Genomic DNA, 20,835 nt, shown 5'->3' on the forward strand with positions numbered 1-20,835 from the left:
AATTTCATTGTTGTGGATGATGTTCCCACACAAAGCCTCATAAAAATCAAACTCCAGGCATTAGGAACTCTTAGCCAGCACTTATAAGTCATCACAGATGCTTATTATCATGTCCACATTGTAGAGTTTTTGATAATCTATGATGTAGCATAGATATAGTCACAGAGACTTTCCTTACCTGCATTTATCATTCTGGAAAGATCATGTCTATTAATCACAGATAAGAGCACAGCCTATTGTGTCCCTGACAATTAGAGCTCTCTGCCAGCAGAGCAGACACAAATGCCAAGCTGAACAAAATGTAAGATCTCTTTACAGGCTTTTTGCAGAAAATCCTGTACACACTGTAAGTACAAACTTGAATTTTTGTAGTGTTCTGCAAGTGGATCATAAACAGCTCTAAATGCCCTGACCTTGGGCAGGGACAGCAGGGCACAGATCTGCTTCTAGCAGTCGCAAAGATACATTGCAACTTTAAATGAGCTTGGAAGGTTGCTTTGTTTTTGGGAGTTCGGGTGAAGGAAGCTGATGGTCATCTCGGCAGTGCAGGCTGGAACATGTAGGAGCTTATTCCTGCAGGCTGGAAGCCCGATCGGAAGATCCCACTGCAGAGATGAAGGGAACAGCTCCTGGAGCTGAGCAAGAAACCTCGCTTCAGGCCAACAGACTTTACAGAGTTTGTAACAGTTGGCTCTTCTATGCTGGAATAAGGCCAAGTCAGGAACAGAAGGAAAAACAAAAAAAGAAAAAAAAAAAAAAAAGAGAGAAATAATAAGGATAAACCTTTGTAAAGTGTGAGTGAAAAAGGGAGAGAAGCCGTAGCAAAAAGAGCAAAGGGAACAAACCAGTGAATGTATGGATCAAGGTCTGACTGGAATTCTGAAGGTCAAGCTGTGACCCCTCTAAGTGGCTGGAGGACAGCAGAGGCATCCATTCAGGTCTCACTTGGCTCAAATGTGAGACCCTTCTGCAGGGCTGTGCTGTCTGCCTGTCCCCTTTTATCTTTAGGTTTAACAAAATGGAGCTAAGAAGCCTTTCAGCACAAAGGAGTGGTTGAAACTTTCCCTTGAAAATGTCTCACTGTGACAAGGAAGCATGAACTAAACATCTAATCAGAAAGTTCCCAGCCATCAGAACCTGCCTTTTTAAACCTGAGTGCGAGCAAACCTTTCAGCATTTGGGTATGCATGTTACAATTTAAACTTCACTTTGCCTAGGTAAATGCTACCAAATAGTATCATTGTCAAAACACGGTGTGTTATCTGTCTGTTACATAAATAAAGTTGCCTAGGAAAGTGTCTGAATCTTCATCTGGCTTTGCTAGCTTCTGAAGTTCTAAGGTAGTTCAAAAAATACATTGAGTTCCCTGAAAGAACAGACTTTTTTCTGAAGTTCATTATGTCTATTCCTTGTCCTGCACTCTTGCACACTGTGGTGGGAAGATATCTAGTCATCTCTGAAACAGTAAATAAAACAGTAAAGCATTAATGCAGCTTTGGGGTACCCAGGACTCCGTCAGATCTGTTGCCCTCAGCTTCCCCTCTGAGAGAATGTGAGGACAAAGGAGAAGTTGGAGGAATCCAAGCACATCTGGGGCTGACCTGAAGGAGGACTGGGCACAGCAGGCTCTCCTGAGTCTCCTCCTCCAGAGATACAGACCTAGGGCTGCTTCAGTGCAAATGGTAATTTATGACAGCAACACCTGGTTACATCTCTAAGAATAACGTTTGTGAGAATTAGTATATGCTTTCACAGTCTTCCAATGGTCATAAACAGCATTTTAATTTGTTTCTTAATGTCCCCAAAGAAGTTACCTGCTATGCGAGCAATTTAAATGGGAAATCCAAAGCAGTGTTTTTCAAGCCTTAGCAAGATATATAGTTCTGCAAACAAGACAAAAATGACCCAATTTTTTACTTTTCCCCTGAACTGACTTGTAATTCATTTCTGCGAGTGCTCTGAGCTCTGAGTGAGCTTGTTGCTGGAAGACCAGAGACAGAGAGCACATTTTGAGACTATTTGTTTTTTGGAGTTTTACAGGTTTGAAGAGAAACAGAGTTTGCTCTTGGTTGATATATATTCTCCCTATATTTATTTTCAAATCATCTGGGTTTTCTGCAGAAAACAACACTTGTATTTTCTTTCCCTTTTATAGAAGGATGTATTTATGTTTTTAATACAGAAATATTGCCATTTAGAGACTGGAAGTTCTAGGAGCAAGGTTGCTGTGTGTGCGATTGGGGCAGTTGTGTATATTCTAGCACTGTGGCAAGAATCATAAGTATAGTAACTAGCTTGCTTGTGAATAGAGAAGCCATTGTCATTCTGGATCCCAATACAAGCTCTTCTGGAAAGTCTTATACTTGGGCACACTGCTTTCCCAGTCAAAAATTCATCCACTGCTCCTGTGCCTTCTCTCACTGCCATGTATCACTGGAGTAAATTCTTTGGCTAGGACAGTGACATGAGGAAAGAATTCAGTCTGTGGTCCTCGTTACTTGGGAGAGTGACTGGTGGTAGGAAGACTGACTTCTCAAGTCAGGCAAGCAAAGCTCCTGAGGCACCTCTGGAGAAACAGAGATGGAAAGGTTGCACCAGGAAGGGAAAAGGAGGGGATGAAGCTGAACACAGCTAGTTCAGCTTCAGGTAATTTTTTCACTGTTAGATAGCATAAGATCCTATGGTCATAGAATCATGGAATGCCTTGGGTTGGAAGGGACCTCAGAGATCATCTAGTTCCAACGCTTTGCCATAGGCAGGGTAGCCAACAATTAAATCAGGCACCGGATGACGTTGCAATGATTTTGAGCTGTTATTTTGGGGGTGAAGTTCCTCCTTTCAAAGCATTCGGTAAAAATAAAAGGAAAACTGACAACTGATGTTAACTAAAACTTACACGTTATTTGCACACTAGTCCTACTAAATGTTTTGATTGATAGAAATTTACCCTTCTAGAAATAATATTAAGTATCAACTGAGTCCTATATAGTCTAGTGCCTTGGAAATGATCTTGGAAATGCAAGATTTCTCTCTATCTGAGGAATATTTTCAGAAATGTCAAGCAGGGTAAAGAAGGTTGGATATTAGGAAGAATTTCTTCTCAGTATGAGCGGCCAGGCATTGGAACAGACTGCCCACTGAGGTGGTTGAGTCACTATCTCTGGAGGTGTCCTTCATTACTCATCTTGAAACTCATTACTTTCTCATATCTGTTACATGACTTGTGCAATTCAAGCTGCCAGTGCTGATGCAGTTTCCCAGTTAAAAATGGGCTATCAAGTGCATGGCATGCTTTTTCACTGTTTTACATGGTGATTTAGGAACCATAGTGGCTTAAGCTGAGTTGCGTTTTGGGGACAGAAAAGGGAAAATCAGATGTGGTTTATGGCTAATCAAAGGCATTTGAAACTTCTATAGATAAAGCAGATTCATGTTTGAGTATATTTACATTTTTAATAAAATATATTCCTTCTTACTCTGTCACTGTTTTCAGGGACATGTCCACCTACAAGATCAGGTGTGCAACTGAAAATGTCTGAAAATTCAGCAATAAAATATCTAGAAACATAACACTGATCAGGTACTAATAGTTTGAGCTGGGCGGAGATTAAACTAGTATTGACCCAATGCAGGCAACACCTAAATATGAAAAAGTCTCACTGACATGGTGCCTTTATTTGCATCAGCCCAGAGTGACATCACTGGGGTAAACTTGTTACGTACGCAGGCAGAGCTAAGATGGTGCATGTAATGGAGCTGCCTTGAAAAGACATTTTTAGGAAATCTATCATGCAGCCATGATGTTGACAATGTACAGGATTGTTACAGGCCTTGAAGATCACGTACCAGGGAACTCAAGGCAAAGCAGTCTGCCAGAAGTAAACAATTTTTGTCTAAATTGTTGTATCCCTTGTTCCATAACATGGGTGAATTGCTGGACAACCAGTGACCTCAGCTTCCTCTTTGTTGAATAAACTTCTTAGAGTACTTAGAAAGACTCCAGGACTATCACATTGCTCCCTATGAGTTCTCCCTCCTACTGAAACCTTCTTATCCACATCTTCAAGGAGAGAAATCTTTTCTCTTCCTACGCTTTTCCCAGATTTTACTGGGATAAAAAGGTCATCCCCACTCATGCAGCTGGAGCGTCTCATCCTCTCTGAATAACAGCAGGGAAGAAGGTGCTGAGGACTCGAAAATCCTCAGTCTTGTTTTGATGTCAGTAAGAGTTTTGCAGAAGTTAAAACAGCAGTTCTAGGCTTGGAAAGGACTCTTATGACATTGTTTTTAGAAAAAGCATTTGTAAATGTCATGTGAGCTGAACTGAGATGCAGTACTTAAACTTTTCATTGCTTTTCATGGCAGAGGAAAGAAGATATAAATATGTAAAATAAGGCAGTAGTACATTAACATAAATAACACTAATAAATTGTAAAGCTTTGTAGAAAACAGAAAATTGCTAATGGAATAATGCACATTTGTTGATTCCTGGAGCAGACACTGGCCATACATCATACACCAAAGCAAGTGCTAAGAGCACTGGCACATAACAACATTATTTAAACTACTTTTATGGGCGAGATTAAATAGTCATCAAAGCAGCCTATACTGAGACTGCTGATTGGTTCCAAAAGCAACTGATTCCTTTTTCTAGTTTTTGTTTGCATGTAAGAGAATATCACAGGAACTTTGGTGTTTGGGGCTCTTCTTAATATTTACATCCTTAAAGCAATACCTTCCTGGCAGTTGATCACCAGATTACCAGTAATGAAAACTGCCCTCCCAAAAAGTCCAGCTTAGAGGTTAAAAGCACAAGTTCCAGCAGTTCCCTGCTGTCAACAAGCCTCACTCAAGCTTGCCAAACAACCTCAAGAAAGGATTATGATCTGGTCTGTCACTCATTGCTAGCAACACCAGGAATGGAAGCTTACCCACTCTCATGAGCAGAGAAGCTATCAAATGGCATACCAACAGACAGGGCATGTGGCAAGCCAGGTGCTCTAGCCATGCTCCAGTACACTCTGCCCACCTTGTAAAGGTTTGAAAGTAGAGCCAGGCTAAAGGGATGAACTGCAGATTGAAAGTCCTTAGTTGTTGATGCTCTTTATGCCATATAAAATAAATAATAGAGCTTGAAGGTATGGAAATCTCCATATTCTTCCATACATTGAACTTACTTATGGTTCACTTGGCATGAGTTTTTTTTCCTCTTTGGCACTAAATGGGCTTTTAAACTGAAAACAAATTTTGATATTAAAAAAACTCTGGCTGTAAAATGAACAAATTAACAGGAGTGAGCTCTTCTGCAGAGGAGAAAATGATTCATTAACTGCTCTTTTGCCATTGTAGAAGAACCCATTTTTGGCTTGTCCTCAGAGAGTCCAAGGATGCTTATAATACAGGCAGCGTTTAGAAAAACTTCATTACACAGAGAAAATTCCAGGCTTCAATTTTTCTTCTTGAGAGAATTCAGTAGCTGCTTCATTCTCTGTGTGTGTGTGTGTGTATTTATACACAAAATTAGGTTCTAGCAAAGGGAAAGTGCATTTATGCAAAAAGCAATTCATCAACCACTTCTGTGCTTAGAATTCACTGAGGTAATTTAGATACTTTAATGGTAAGGTAGTTTGGGTAAGGTATGCAATAAATGTTTCCCCCAACCCCTCCAAACAGTTAGAGTAATGGAAAATGTGTGCTGTAAATGAATCTTTCTGTAAAGTAATTCTTGTTTTAATTATTTATCAGTTAGAAAATATGAAATATAATGACATAGCCAACTTCTTTGGAACCTCTTTTCATGCTGTGGGAACACTTTTATGGTAGCTGGAGGTTTATGCTGGCTGTAAGTAAAAGGCCAATGTAACGCAGTACGCGGCACTAATCTGTTTCTCATAACATTAAATGAGCAGCAAGCAACTACCTCTATGAGAAGACCCTTTGGATCTATTATTTGCAATATTTTCGCTGTGGCCTTGACCTTAGTGATGTCAGGCATATATTACTTCTCTGCTATAATTTACTATTGACATCATGGATTAAATTTGTTGTTTCAGCTAATGCAACAGAGCAAGCAAGGTAGATTGTGAAACAAAGCCAGCTGCTGAAATACGAGGGTTGTCAAGTATAAATTTACAAAAGATATTCAGACTGAGCACAGAAGACGAAAATAAATGGACAGAGAAGCTGTTTTTGACAGACTGCAAAGGGCTGGAGACTTAAACTTGAACATTGTAAATCCAAATGTCACAAAACACTGCTACAGAATGTGAGACGTGTCTATTTCTCAGGAATATAAATGGTGGTATGAAACCAAAGTTCCAAGATGCTGTGCATTTTTGAGAAGTCTATCACTATCTCCTGATAAGAAATTTAGCGATCTTTTTCTCTTGGCTTTAAAAGCAGAAAAAATTCATCATTTAAATTCAGTGACCAATATAATAACTGTATTTAGGACAGGAAGATTGTAAAAATAGCAAAAAGTAAGTTTGTATACTTTTCTGTTTTAGAAAAATACTTTGTACAGACTGATATGTTCTCTTGGTTAAATTCAGTCAATCGCATCTAGTTAATAATTCTCCTGTGGGTATTCATACAAATAGATGACATTTTTCAGCTAAGTTATGTATCTGTGGAAGAGCAGCACTACACAAAAATAAAACCCTTTATGACACATTACATCCTTCCCATAAGTCAGGATGTACCCTGTCCAGGTTGTGCTGCAGCTTTGGGCAATGCACCACCAGCAGCAGGACGCCAGGCAGTGGGTTCACACAGCTCTGTGCCACCATCAGCTCCACTTCCAAGTCCACAACTGGGGAAGTGAGGAGCAGAGGTTGCAAAAAGAGGAGCACTATGCTAACTGTAGCCTCCACCTCAGAGGTTTTCAGCTCTGTGTTTGAGTCAGCAACAAGCATGCACTTCTTCACATCTTTACAGCTTGAGGGAATAAATCCAACTTGAGGAAATTAAACTCTGACTCCAAGACCTAAATAAGTTGTCAGCACAGATTTAAGAGGAACATGTCGTAGTCACAAGACCATCAATGAAGCAACTGTGGGTTCTTCCAAAACATAAATAAAGGGTACTGCTTTGGGACAGATGTAGGACAGGAATGATACTTTTTTTGTGTGATGTTTGGAATTCCTCCAAAACAACTCATTTACCAGAATCCCTTCATCCAGTGCAAATCTAGTGGTGACCTTGCTGAAGAGATGGCTGTGTCTGGCAACAGGACAGCAGAGGACTTGAAGCAGTATACAGCAAGGCCAGACTAATTTCAGAAAAGTGCAGGGTTTCTCTTTTTTGTCTCTTTCTTTCTTTCTCTCTCTCTCTCTTTTGTTTTTTTTGCTACCCCAAACTCCCCATAATTACATTTTAGACAAGTGCTGCTCCAAAAGTACTGCCTCCTATTTTATTATGTTGGCCCGCAATGTTGGAGGCAGATGTTAGTGATATGGCAGTAGAAGTTGAACCTTCCCACCAGTATTCCAATCCATTTTGTTGCCGCGTGGCAGATGGCAGCAGAGGGGCAGTCTGACTAAATGAGGTCTGACATGGAAGTGCGTGTGAAGCGAAGGCATGTCATTGAATTCCTCCATGTGGAAACAATGGCATCCATTGACAGTCATTGTCACTTGGGGAATGTTTATGGAGACCAAACAGTGGATGTGAGCACAGTGAGGCTGTGGGTGGTGCGTTTCAGCAGTGGAGACAGGCCGCGGGTCACCTCTCCTGGTACAGATTTTTACAACCATGGCACACAAGCTCTTGTTCATCGCTGGCAAAAATGCACAGCTAACGATGGTGACTGTGCTGAAAAATAGTGTTTGGTAGCTGAGAATTTGCTCTATCAAACAGTGTTATTGCACTCTTTGTATTGGTTGTAGTTTCCATGGAAATAAATAGGAGGCATTACTTTAGGAGCAATCTACTTAGATTTCAGAAGGTTAAAGCAAGGTTCTGGCAAATGGCTAAAAGCAGCCTTAGGACAAAAGGACTTTGGCTTCTTCCTGTTGTCTCAGAAATGCTGTGGGAGAGGATTGCTGTAGGCTAGCCCCAGCGAACTGGCTGCAGACACGTCTCTGGAGCAGCACAGGCACACTGTACTGCAAGAGGTAGGAGCAACTGCATGCCACACACACACTGCATTAATTTTGATTCATTTTGTAGATCAAGCATGAAATGCCTTTTTTAGTTCTCTCTAGCACTGAACAATTTACACCAGTTTAGGCTTTTCCAGTCTTAATATCAATTACTTATGTCAATTCCAGATAGCGATCTAATTTTGGCAATGCAGCATTCAGCCTATACATCGATTTCCTCTAAGCTTTCCTTTTCTGGGGAAATCTTTTCCACTGATCCACCTGGCCAGCAGATGTGGCTGCGCTATTATATGTGATGCAATTAATCTGCAAGGCTGGCGTCACGGCGCTCTCCGTGATGCTGGGGCAGCATTATTATGATTCATTAGTGTCACTTCCTCAGCAAGCTGTAATTGGCAGTGCTAGATTGTTTCTGCGAGAAGCAGTCGTGGCGATCGTAGGAAAAAGAATGGCATTTTTTCCTTTCTGAGGAAAACAAAGGTTATCCTTCTTTACGCATCTAGTGTAAATGTGTAATGAACAAGCTCCATCTTCAGTTTACCTTTCCTACCTCACAAAAGCCTAGGTGTTAGAGGACGGCGCTGAGATGCATTCGCCAGACAAAAAGTGTTTCCTATTATTAATGGCTGGAGGAGCCCTCTGTGTAATCAAAGGGCACAGCTGCGGTGATATACGGCCAGTGACAAACGGAGAGATCTTTCCTTCTCACTGCTACAAGCTCACCAGCTTGCAGCCAGCAACTTCCAGCACTGTATATCTGCAAGATAAATAGCATGAGATATGAATATACGCAGTGCTTACAGTCTTGAAAAGTATTGTTATATCCCCCACATCCAATCATTCTAAATATGACTTGAGTGCATTTTTCACCATTTCAGGGCTATTCTTGCTGTTTGTAAATAGTCGCCGTTTCTGAGCAGAGATTTAAAGCCCTCTCAGGGCTCTGCTTTCTGCACTCTGACAGGGAAGTGGGTGCCTGCACTGCGGTGGTGTCAGCAGCTCTCGTGAGATTCATCGCCCTCTTTTGCAGTGACAAGCAGCACTGAGCTTATCTGTGAAAGGCATCAGCTGAAGAATGCACCCGAAATCATTTTTATTTTTCTCATGCACCTATGCCGGGGCAACCTAAGGGAAGAATTCATTTTCTTTAATATGAGCCTATTTAAGGGAATTTCAGTCTAGGTGTTTCTTTTGTAGTAGTATATAGTCACAGCCGTACAAAATTCATCACTGTGTGCAGCACCAGTCCCTTAAACTGAGGGCATATCAGAGCTGAAACAGAACTTTGTGCTAATAGGGAGCGATTGCCAGTGAAATGTATGGGCAGCAGAGGTGCTGGGTAAATAAAAAAGGATGTGCCCTTTCACTTGCCAGGCTCTCGGTGGTGGTGGTGGGTCCAGAATTCCAAAAAAAAATGAACCTGGAGCTATCAGTGGGCAAGGCCAGCCCCTTCCTGGCTCAGTGGCAGAAAGGTGTCCCTGCACGCCTGCACAGAGGAAGTCGGTCCTGCTCTGACCTCTCCGTGAACTTTCTGAGAGATGCAAAGATCAGCCAAGAAGGCAAAGGTCAGCATTCGTGCTGGTCACGAATAAAAATCAGATTTAGTCAGTCACTGGAAGAGTGCTCTGGGCATTTGGATTATCTCAGCAAAATAATAATAAAAACATTTTGCAAAGTTGGCTTGGCAAGGTCTGGGTACGGTTAAGTTCTGCTACGGCCACTTGACAGCCTGTTAGAAATTGAGTGTGTTTTTCCCCATGCTATGTATGTATGCAGGACAAAAATAACATGAAGGAAGTGGCACAGCGTGAGGAGAACCTGGGAACTTACAGCCAGCAGTGATGCTGCTGGAGTCATGAGACGCAGAAGTACAAGCTGAAGGCGTGAAACTGTGTCTTGATTGCCTATGAAGAGAAACATTGAGTTAAAGGCAAGGTAACGGTACACGAAGTCTGCAATTCCAGTTATAATTGACTTCCCCAGCTCTCACACAGTGTTTGGGATCAGATTATAACACAGTGGTATCTTTGTTTAAATTGAGGGGGGAAATCAGAATGAAATACACAAGTAATATAATTCTACTTTCAGCAGGTCAGAAGTGGAAACAAATGTGGTGATTTTGTTTCTGCTGTAGCCGGAGGTGGACATTTGCCCAAGTGACAGCACAAGACACATTTTAGCACAAAACTCCCATTGACTTCAATGGGGCCCTGGTTTAACCACACACAGCAAGAGCTGTATTCCAGCAGAAGCACAAAGCCCTGCCATGTGAGTGTCTTTACTGCAGCAGGCTGCTAAGATCTTGTTCTAAAATGGGAGTAATTAGGAATGTTACTTTGTTTCCCTTCACCTTTAGTTTTCCCACTGGCACAGTCCAGTAGGCTAACACAAATACCAAATTCCAAGTGTGGAAAATGATGAGTGAAGCTTAAGAAGAATTTTACAGGGATTTGAAATTTTGTTTACAGGCTAAAAATGGTCCCTTTAGCTTGTAATAATGTAATTTAGTAATAGCAGATGGCTCACTGGAATAGTTTCATCCAAAATATTACAAAAATTCTTTATATATCCTTCCAGAAAGTCTTCCCAAGCAAAACAAAGTAAGAGAAAAAAAAAATGTAAAATATTTTGCCCATGTATGACTACTGGTGACTTCAATAATTTTTCAGCCTTACTCTTTTTTTAGACTCATCTGGATTATTTTGACTACTTCTACGTCTTGTAGTTCAGGACATATTTGCTCTTTCACCAGGAATTGCTCACTCTGGGGCCAGTTTTACTGTGCTTTCTCCAGGAGAGCAGCTCCAGACACAACTGCAGCTTTCTCAGCAAAGGCAGTTGAGGAAAACAGCCTGGTTGGTAATTCTGGATGAGCTTTGGGCTGGAATGATGAAACGAGGCATAAATTAGACAAGTTCAAGGCTGGCGGTGTTTAATATACATAATACAGGGAGGGTTTCGAGCCAGGGCTACGCTTTTGTCCTAGCTGCAGAGCAGAATAATGAAAAACCTGATCTTTTAATCTTCCAGCAAATATTTTAATTCCTTTTTAAGTCCTTTTTCCTTTAGCGCTGCTGGGTGTGTGAGCATTCATAGATCTACAGCGGCTGTGGAACTTCTTCACGTCCCATCAGCCAACAGAGAAATATTACCCAGCAGCGAACAGACCACCCCAGCCAAATTTGACTGAGGAGGATGAAAGCAGCTTGCCAGGGAACACTCTGATCTACACACTGGCTTTTTGAAAAGCTGGAAGAGTCTGAGGGGATTGTAAAAGAGGCTAAGGTCATGCAAATGTTTTTAAATGGTAAATGTGATGACTAATAGACAGCCAGCCTATTAATCTGAAAAGAGCCAGGGTCCATGCCTTGGAAGCTTAGTATTCATAGAATCATAGAATGGTCTGGTAAGGACCTCAAAAATCATCTAGTTTCAACCCCCTGCTATGTGCAGGGTTGCCAACTATAAGACCAGGCTGCCTAGAGCCACATCTACCCTGACCATGAATGCATTCAAGGATGGGGCATCCACAACCTCCTCGGGCAACCTGTTCCAGTGTGTCACCACCCTCTGGGTGAAAAACTTCCTCCTAAAATCTAACCTAAATCTCCCCTGTCTCAGTTTAAAACCGTTCCCCATTGTCTCATCACTATCCACCCTCGTAAAGAGCCGTTCCTCCTCCCATTTGTATAGTTGGCCTTCTGGGCTGCAAGTGATATTAGAGGCAATCAGTAAATAACAAAAGGACAGCAGCAGAACATTCCTCCCTCTGCGCTTCCAGGGAAGCAAGTCTTATCAAACAAGTCTGATCTTCAATTTTTTTGGTTGGAAAGGGAATTTCTATTGATAATAAAGCAACGTTTTCATGCTAAATGGACTAAACTCAGCAAACAGATAATGCTGAGTAGTTGAGAACCAGCCAGAATCCCTTGTTGAGGTTCCACAGACACTGCCCTCATCCTTCTCTTGTTCTGTAGCTGAGGGTGGTCTTGAGGCCAGGACAGGGATCTGCACTCCAGCAGAGCAGAGCAGGCACAGAGACAGCACTTGCCACAGGCCCAAGAACCCACAGGGCCCAGAAAACTCCATAGCATCAAGGTCGAGCAGGGAACTTCTGTGAGAAAGTCTAGTTCAGCATCAGCATGGTAGAAGACTGACACAGGTGTACCTAAAATGTAGCTTGGGGAAGACCAAAAGCGAAAGTATGAGCTGAAGTGCAGCTTCAGAGCATTTTGTGTTAGGGAATGTGCTAGTGGGAATATTGGATCAGTTCTTAAAGTATATTATGAAGCTAGAAAAAGATTATAAAGATATATTCAAAGAAAAAAAGTCAAGAAAAGATGCTTTAATCTGTTAGGGTTATCCAAGAAAGAGTTAAAAAAAATGCTTTAATCAAAGTCTGCAAGTATCTACGTAAGGAAAAGATTTCTGATAACAAATAGTTGCCTAGTTGAACAGAAAAAGGCACAGGAAGATCCAGTGGCAGAAAGCTCAGTACTTTCTCCAGCATGGGCCATTAATCATTAATCTACCGCAGGATGGGGTGGATCATCTGAAGTCTTTACATCAAGGCCACATCTTTCCGAAAGAGGTTCTCCCTCTCTAACAAAATCTGCATCTGATGCATATGTCCTGGTTGAGGTTTGCACCCTGAGGTACTGAGGATTGAGGTGGAAGTCCTTAAAATGTATCACAGGAAAAATACCAGCTATGTGGAAAAATCAGTGAAGACAAGTGGAGTGTTATAGAGCAAAGTGACTGATTCTCATGCCTTTGTCACCAAAGCTCACACAGCTTCTTACAAGAGCAAATTATGGAAAAGGTGCAGGCTGGGAAAAGGTGATTTTTCCAAATATATGTCTTCTGTCCTTTAAACACAGTGTAAGATAGACATGCTTTTTCTTGAAGTTCGTCTGGTGAAGTTTTGGCTGAACATGGTGACGGGCTCACCAGTTGTTATTTATGAAGCACAGATTCTTGAGCATGGTTAAAAAATACCAGTTGGTCTTCTTTCAGTTAAATCCCATTCCTTTGAGGCCAATTTAATCATGCCTGAAAGAGATCTGTAAAACAGAAGCACTGTGAGTTTCCTACAGAGAAAAAAGGAAGGCACCAGCCTGTGGGAGAGATTACAGCTCTCACGTCAAAAAGAGCACATGCACAGGGTGCAATTCCATGGCTGCACTCCTGAGCTCAAACTGCCTACGTTTACGGCCAGAACTCCCACGGGGAGGGGCAGGAATATATGACGATATTTGCCACTATTTATAGTAATAGCGGTATAATTTATATACTTGTAGTGCTCTGCTCTGATGGGACTTTCTTTGTGCTGGGAGCTGGACATATACAGGAGACAAGGCGGGAAGAAGACAATTCAGGCACTGTGGGAGCTCTGTAGCACAGTGTCTCCAGCAGCCTGCTAGAAAGCTGGAGCTGCTCTTTTGGGGCTGCTGCCCAGGCAGAAAAGGTTCTCCCATTCCCCGGCTGCTTTGAGCCAGTGTGAAAAATCATTCTCTCAGATTTTATGTTGAGTTTTTGCTTCTGATATGCAAACAGCTGCTGGATGAAAGAGTCTGTTCCAAGCACGCTGGGTTTTTCATGATCAGAGAGCAACAGTAAAGAGCTGGATGCAAAAAGTTAGTGCTGGCTTTGCTCCATCTGTCCCTTGGGATCCAGTAGCTATGTTCTAACACTTCTGTGACCCAAGCTTGTGCAATGCAAATCATATGCTCAAGGTATCTATGAGGAAATGAAAACGCACAGTGATCTACCTGCTGATTTGTTATCTGCGTGCCAAGAGACGTGGACATGGCATGTGAGAGGTGGATGCATGTACTGTGTGTGTGTGTGCTGGATGGCGCGTGTGTTGGATCTGTGTGTGCATGTCCATGTTCCACATGTCTGCATGCTGTGTGTATGTGTACGCCATCTTCTCACTGAAATATGATGGCCTAATTAAATTTGGGAGCACTGCGGAGTGAGCAGTATGTGCCTGCCTATTGCTGGTAAAGGAATGGGAGCACAAGCTCAGGTCAGGGCTCTGAGTGCAGCCACAGCATAAATAGCATTCAGTCACAACTCAGAGTTCCCGCTGTCAAGCCCTTAAGCTCATTGGCCATTTCACATGTTTTGCAATTCACATTGTTGAATCGCTTCTCCTTCTTCCGTAAGCTTACAAAAACAAGCAATTAGTTAAGAAAATACCTAAGGCTTTTCTCCCCACACAAGCCTATTTCAGTCTTCTCTCCAAAGCCCACTGTTGGGCTCAGCAGCATTCCTGCCCCCTGTGGGCCGCATCCCTGCAGTGATGGCAGCCAGATGAGGCCGTGTTGGCATGGCACAAGTGCTGCTATCTCTGCAGAGGCCAAACCTGTGCCCAAAGTACTCCACAGAGCGCTGGCTCTGCCGCTGTTGAGCAGTCACACTGCCCGCCATCCCAGCCGGGATCCTCCACACAACATCCCTGGGCTGCAAATCACACACAGCGTGCAGCGCTCCAGCACTGTGTGTGCGTGTGTGTGGCTTCTGGGTGAATGTTTTAAATTTGTTTTGTTCTGGAAATACCAACCATGTCCTTTGGGACCATTAGAAATGGGGTCTGTGTAGACGTGGTAAAAGACCACTGTGGGCAAGGATAATAAAATATGAAATTATTATTATGAAAGTTTTTACAACTGGTTTAAAAGAGGAAGTGCTGAGTTTTTCAAGTTCAGCAAGTGTGATTATTTTTCTCTTTTGTTTTCTGTGTGCCTGCAAATATACAATACTAATTTGAGAAGTGGAAAAAATGGGTTTGTTTACGAGCAAGCAATATAAACTCATCTATCAGACTCATCAGTACATGGGGCAAATCATAAATTGCCATCTCTGTGTTGGCTTTAAGGGAACAATGACAGTTACCCCATGCGAGCATGTGCCCCTTATTTCCAAATCAGGGAAGCTAAGAGCTTTGCTTCTGGCAAGGGCAACTCTAAAAGGAATCATTCCTAATGCAATCTGTCCTTGAAATAAAGCTCTGTCTCTTCTGCATTCCCTGTCTCATCTGATAGGAGCTTCAAATATACAATTTCCACTGTTTTCATATGACATTGTTGGGACAGGAAAAAATATTAGCAACATGATTCCTAACAGAATCTGCATGAAGTCATCACGCATTTGAGTTCCTGCTAGACATAAATCCATTATCTTACAAACTGCGTTGCTCACATGACATTCCTACTAACCAGCTGCAAATGATAAGAGCTACTCTGCATAATTTACTTTGAAGTATATTTGAGATAGGATTAACCAGATGACGTGCTCTTTTTTTTTTCTCTTTCCCCTTTTCTCTCTTGTTGTTGCTGTTGGTATCAGCAGCAGTATGCTCCTATGAAAAGGTTTGTGGCTCACAGATACCTATGGGATGTATGTGAACCCTGTGAGCGGAATGTCTGTATCTTACTCTGAATGTGTTAATGTTGGAAGTGCTAAATAATGGGCATTTCTGCCATGCAGAGAGAAATCAGAAACTGCTGAAATCAGATAGTAAAAAAGCACTGCAATTAGCTTGTACAAGTACTTGACAATACATCTGATTTACCAACAAATGATTGTTCTGTCTTTTCATCAGCTTTCTCTCAAGTCCAAGTGTGCATTGTTTTTTAATCATTAGCTCTTGGAACATGATTTCATTAACAAGAATGCTTCAGCATTGTTGGAAAATGAGAATAGTTTATATTTGCATTTGGTGACAACATTCTGAGACACTGAATTGTTTTGTAGCTTCTTCCAAGGGATAGCCTTGCTTAGTGGAGAATCATGTCTTTGCCCATTCATTTTCTGCTTCACTTGTTATACACAATGCAAAGGAAGTGACTATGAAAATGCAAATGAATATCCTTGTCTGAGTAGTGTTAATATGATAGCATGCTGTATGTCTGAATGGCTCCGAAAATTAATGGATAACAATCTGAACTGTGGAACCGTTGAGCCATGGTGAGAAAGTTGCAGTTCAGATGCACTACTTTTTCCTCCTCAACTCCAAACCTTGAATAAAAGAAGGAAGCGTTTATGGGACACAGACACCAAATACCTTCATGGCATCAGCTTGGGTTTGGCTCTTATTACGGTCTTATTACGGTCTTATTACGGTCTTATTACGGTCAAACGAAGCACCTCGTCAAATTTAGATGAAGATGGTAAACTAAATCAAGGTCAACTTTTTGTTACCTTTTGCTTTTACTTCTACTCTGTTTAAGTGTGTTTGCTCTGAAATCTCCCGGCTGCCGCCGCTGGAAGTTTAGTGGCAATACTAAGACTTTTAGCTTTTATGGATTCTACAAGAACAATATAACATAATACTGACAATCATAAACAGATACTAAGTTGTTTCAGTTTGGAAACAATTGCAGCCATATAACCCTTGGTGGGCTCTTTTATACGAACTTTTATTTTTCTCTGTACAATGGCTAACATGGGAGCTATCCCCCATCCAATAGGACAGCTTGTATTTGCTCAGGAAATGGTTAAGTTGCTGCAGGTCACTCCTGGTACTTCGTGGAAATGCTTTGATTTGTCTTCCATACAAAAACAGTTAGAGTCATTTGTTTTACTAACAACTCCCCTCAGAGCAGAACCTCAACAGTATCTTAAAAAAAATTAACTTCACACATGACTTTGCCGAGAACCTTATTTCCGTCTCAAGAGAGTTCAAATTTCATAAGACCTGGACACTGCGTAGTTAAGAGGACAGACTTTGGAAATGTTATTTCCTTTATTTTTGCTGTCCATACCCAATTCAGCCCTGGACATAAAGGCTTGCTAAGCTTATCAAAATGTCTGGACTTGACTGGGTGTACCCAGCTTGGCCATTACCAAGATGGCTCTGGACAAAATCGTGGTGGTGCCTCCAGACTGCATTCTGGCTAGTTCAAAGACATATCTCATGGATAAGTCAGCAGTAGTCACACTTTGTGCAAGCTTCTGGCAATTTGAAAAATTTGGCGTATCTAAAAATAGGGAATGATTCTGGACTGGCTAATTACTTTCAAAATGGAGGAAATACAGCTGCAGTCACAAAAATAGATTGGCAAGGCAGCTTAAAGCTACAAATAAGAATAGGTGGATAGCGGGGGATTTGGATGTATCCTATTCCCCCCTCCTCTGAGGTGTCACATGGACATGAAGCTTTTTACTATTAAATGTAAGTCCTGTAAGGAAAAAAACCAAAATCTCACTCCTCCTGTTGTTTAATTATTGCAGTTTAATTGTGATAAGTCTAGTTTGTCTTGCACATCCAGATCGGTTGAGAATGCTATCTGGACTTGAAATAGAGGAAAAATAAAAGATTTCTTTTTGTTACAATTTCAAAGCACTTCACATTCACCACAAACCGCCTGCAAACAGTAAAGCTCAGAATACCAGCCTGTATCAAGTCATTAACCTTTTAGGACTCAATCAAAGCAGTGTTGTGTGACACTTTATTAATGAATGCTTTAATGTGGTATATAAAAGCTAACAAACATGGAAACTGGCAATGATTCATCAAATTTAATATTCCATCAAGCATTTCATATTGAAGCCTGGCACTTTTTAAAAATAGTCCCATGGCATACAAGTTCAGAGGAATTCCTCTAACGAAATTCATCCCCCTCTTCTTAGGACTTCTCAAAACTGTGTTTAGACACCCAGCAAAAGCAAGAAATGTACATAAAAAATGTTGAAGCAGTTATGTGACCTTCTAAATTACATTTGAAGATATTTTATGGAATCTGTTGAGAAGAGTGGAGGAAGTTGTCCTTATAAATACACTTGCAGTTTAGGTCACACATTGTCTGCAGTCATTGCTAGGAGGCAAAAGCCCTGTTGTAAAACAGCTGGGCTTCTTGGCTTGGGGCAAAGGCAAATTCCACAGCCAGAAACCTAATTAGACACTTTTGGAATTCACAGCACCCTTTCACGCTATGACCTTTTCCTTTCTGTCTTCCCCTCTCTTCTCTCCAGCTCCCCCCCATATGTCCTCCGCCCCCTCTGCCCCCTGTGATCATTTGAGCCTCTCCTCACTAAATATGTTGCTTTTTTACATAAATACTGTCTGCCGGCCAAATTCAACTCTGCTGGTAACAAGAGCAACTTGGAAGTCATCAAACTGATGGCAGGGCTGTATTTGTCCCTGAGATCCATTTAACTTCTGAATGACTCACAGCGTATCCAGTCCCCTACAAATTCCCAAAAACATGTGCTGCAGAGCAGTGGTGTCAGAGAAATGGTTTCATCTGTGCTGGAAAATTGGAGAAGTCCCCAAAGAATTCTCACCTTACCCTAGAAAAAAAAAGCAAAAACATAGAGGTGTGTTCTAAACATGACCCATACGGAGCGCTTACCTGAATGGGGACAGCCCAGGTTCAAATGCCTGCAGGGACTTGAACCTGAGTCTTCCACATCTCAGGTAAGCCTACCAAATCTGGCCTCATACTTGCCTTTTTTTTTTTTTTTTAAAAGCTGACTTTTCTCATTAAATGTTTCACATGTCCACCAAATGTTTTTCAGATTGTCAGATAGGCATTTTTCAATGAACAGTATTACTGCAAATTTGCTGAACACCTACATCCCCAAACATGTTCAAAACTTTTCTAAAAGGATGATAAACTCTAAGTGTTGCTTGTATCAAGGAGCAATAGCATCCAAAGGTAGACATAAGGATCTCTATGTCTTGTAAAATAAATGAGTAACTGATAGAAATGAAAGGCTATTAAATGCCACTGAGGTTGTGTAATTTACAGTGAGACTATTATATATCATTTTCTTAAACTGTTTTTATAACTTAAGTTGTAATTCTTATCCAAACTCATTTCAGCCAAAGAGCATGTTCCCTCACATGGATTTTTCACTTAACTAAAAACTGCAGCCTTCATCCATTAAAAAAAAAATACATGATAAATAGCATATTTTAACAGAGTTGGGTAATGGAGAACTGCTGTGCCACTCTGGAGAAATGTCTATAACTCACTTATGCCTTCTGGTATTTGTACAGAATGTTGACTCATGAATCACAGAGTAGCTATCATAAAAAAAAAAGCAACGTCTCCTTGACAAAAAAAAATACATTTTACTCAGCTGAGATTTACAGTAAAGATTCATGCCCACATTTTTAAAATCACAAACGCTATTATGTTACACTTGGGGTTTTGTTTTGTAAATCTGTGGAGTCCAGTAGTACGTTTCCTGTTCCAAGTTCCACAAAACACTAACAAATTACTTCTTGCCACGCTCCTGAAGGACCATTCTCATTTTACAGATGGCAACACTGAGGCAGAGGGGCTCACTGGGCTGACCAGAGAAGGAGTGAGGCTTCACTCCCATTTTCCATGGCTGTCAACCCCAGCAGCAGGACCCTTCTGCCCTTGCAATCACCCAGCAGCAGCACCTCTCCACTGCTGCTCCTTTTTGATCAAATAGCATTTTTAGGCTTTTGCACCATTCTGCCTCCTCCCTATGGAAATACACATTTTTTCCCTAGCCAAAGGGCTTGTGGTTTTGTACGGAAAGAAGCAGAAAGGTTTAGGCAGATTTTGATGAAATATGTGGAGCACTTTTCATGTCAGTATGCTTTTGTCACAGCCGGGCATGACGAGCAGCAGAAATTATCACAGTCACTGACAGTGGGAAGGAAACAGAGGGCTACAAAGCATGCAGGGAATGGCCAGGCTGTGTGTTCCTGTGGGAGAGCAGGAGCTCACTGCTCAGGGCTTGTGGAGCAGAGGGCCAAAGTTGGGAGGGTGCTGGAGGTGCTGCTGAGAGGAGACTCTAGCAGAACAGAGTCCCAGCATCAATAAAGCAGAGAAGAAATCCCGCAGGGCTCTCTGTGACTTCACATAGACACAGTGTTGCCTCTTTTTGGGACCGGTGATGCTTCCCCAGCTGTCCGAACACCAGTCACCACACATGCCAGCTGCAGCTGCAGCACATTCTATCCCTGTGCCTCCAGCCAGTACCTCCCTTAGCCTCTGTCCCAAAATAGCCCTCATTTCATCTCCCCGAACAAGCATGTACCTGCACATACTGTTGCCATTTGCATGGGATTGGATATTTAAATCAGAGAAAAATATTGTTCATTATTATTTGCAAGTATCATTTTAATCACAACCTAAACCTCAAAGCAATGCTAAGCATGCCTGATAGCTACCTGGTCAGCACCATCAAGATCCCCTGGAAAAACTAATGAGTGTGTTACTATATATCTGCATACCTCAGAGATAAATGTTGTTTGCATCTCCTGCCCTAATGACAGAATGGAAATTGTTCAGTAAAGCACCCTACCTCTTAATATGCAGGGTTTGTTATAGCAGCAGCTCAACTCATATTTCCACCGGTTTGATGGTAAGCGAACAGCAGTAGCAATATTAATCTGCAGTAACCTGTCAGTGAACTCTACAGCTAATATGATGTAGTTATGATTTTACCATCAATCAGAACTGAACAGGCCCCGGACAATCCTTGCAGCACTGCCTCAAAAAATCTAATTGTGCAAAAGCTTCATCGGTTTCCAACATTTCTTTTTTATCTGTCACAGACTTTTGGCCTACTACACAACCTTTTATTGTTGGTCTTATTGCATTAGCTTGTTGGACAAAAAAGAGAAGGCTAAATCTAAGAGTTCCCCTGCATTCCATCATTTGTTACCACGCGGGATCCTATTTGACAGATCCATATTATTTTAGATTTAGATAAATATTATTGGGACATATGGTATTGT

The 20,835-nt window shown here is 41.6% G+C and overlaps 1 long non-coding RNA gene across 4 annotated transcripts in view; it reads left to right on the forward strand.

Annotated features, from left to right (window-relative positions):
• Nucleotides 1-20,835, forward strand: part of LOC122162395 — a 176,190-nt gene that overhangs the window by 64,727 nt on the left and 90,628 nt on the right. Inside the window, exon 1 of one of the 4 annotated variants that reach the window (XR_006169538.1) lies at nt 9,910-10,037. The exons of the other annotated variants lie outside the window; for them this stretch is intronic. This is a non-coding gene — a long non-coding RNA (uncharacterized LOC122162395). Of the gene's footprint in view, nt 1-9,909; nt 10,038-20,835 lie in introns of those variants that run through there. 4 annotated transcript variants of the gene reach the window in all.

This window comes from Centrocercus urophasianus, unplaced genomic scaffold (assembly GCF_019232065.1).
Source record: "Centrocercus urophasianus isolate 14NV4802_14NV808 unplaced genomic scaffold, USGS_Curo_1.0 seq_20, whole genome shotgun sequence".
NCBI lineage: Eukaryota > Metazoa > Chordata > Aves > Galliformes > Phasianidae > Centrocercus > Centrocercus urophasianus.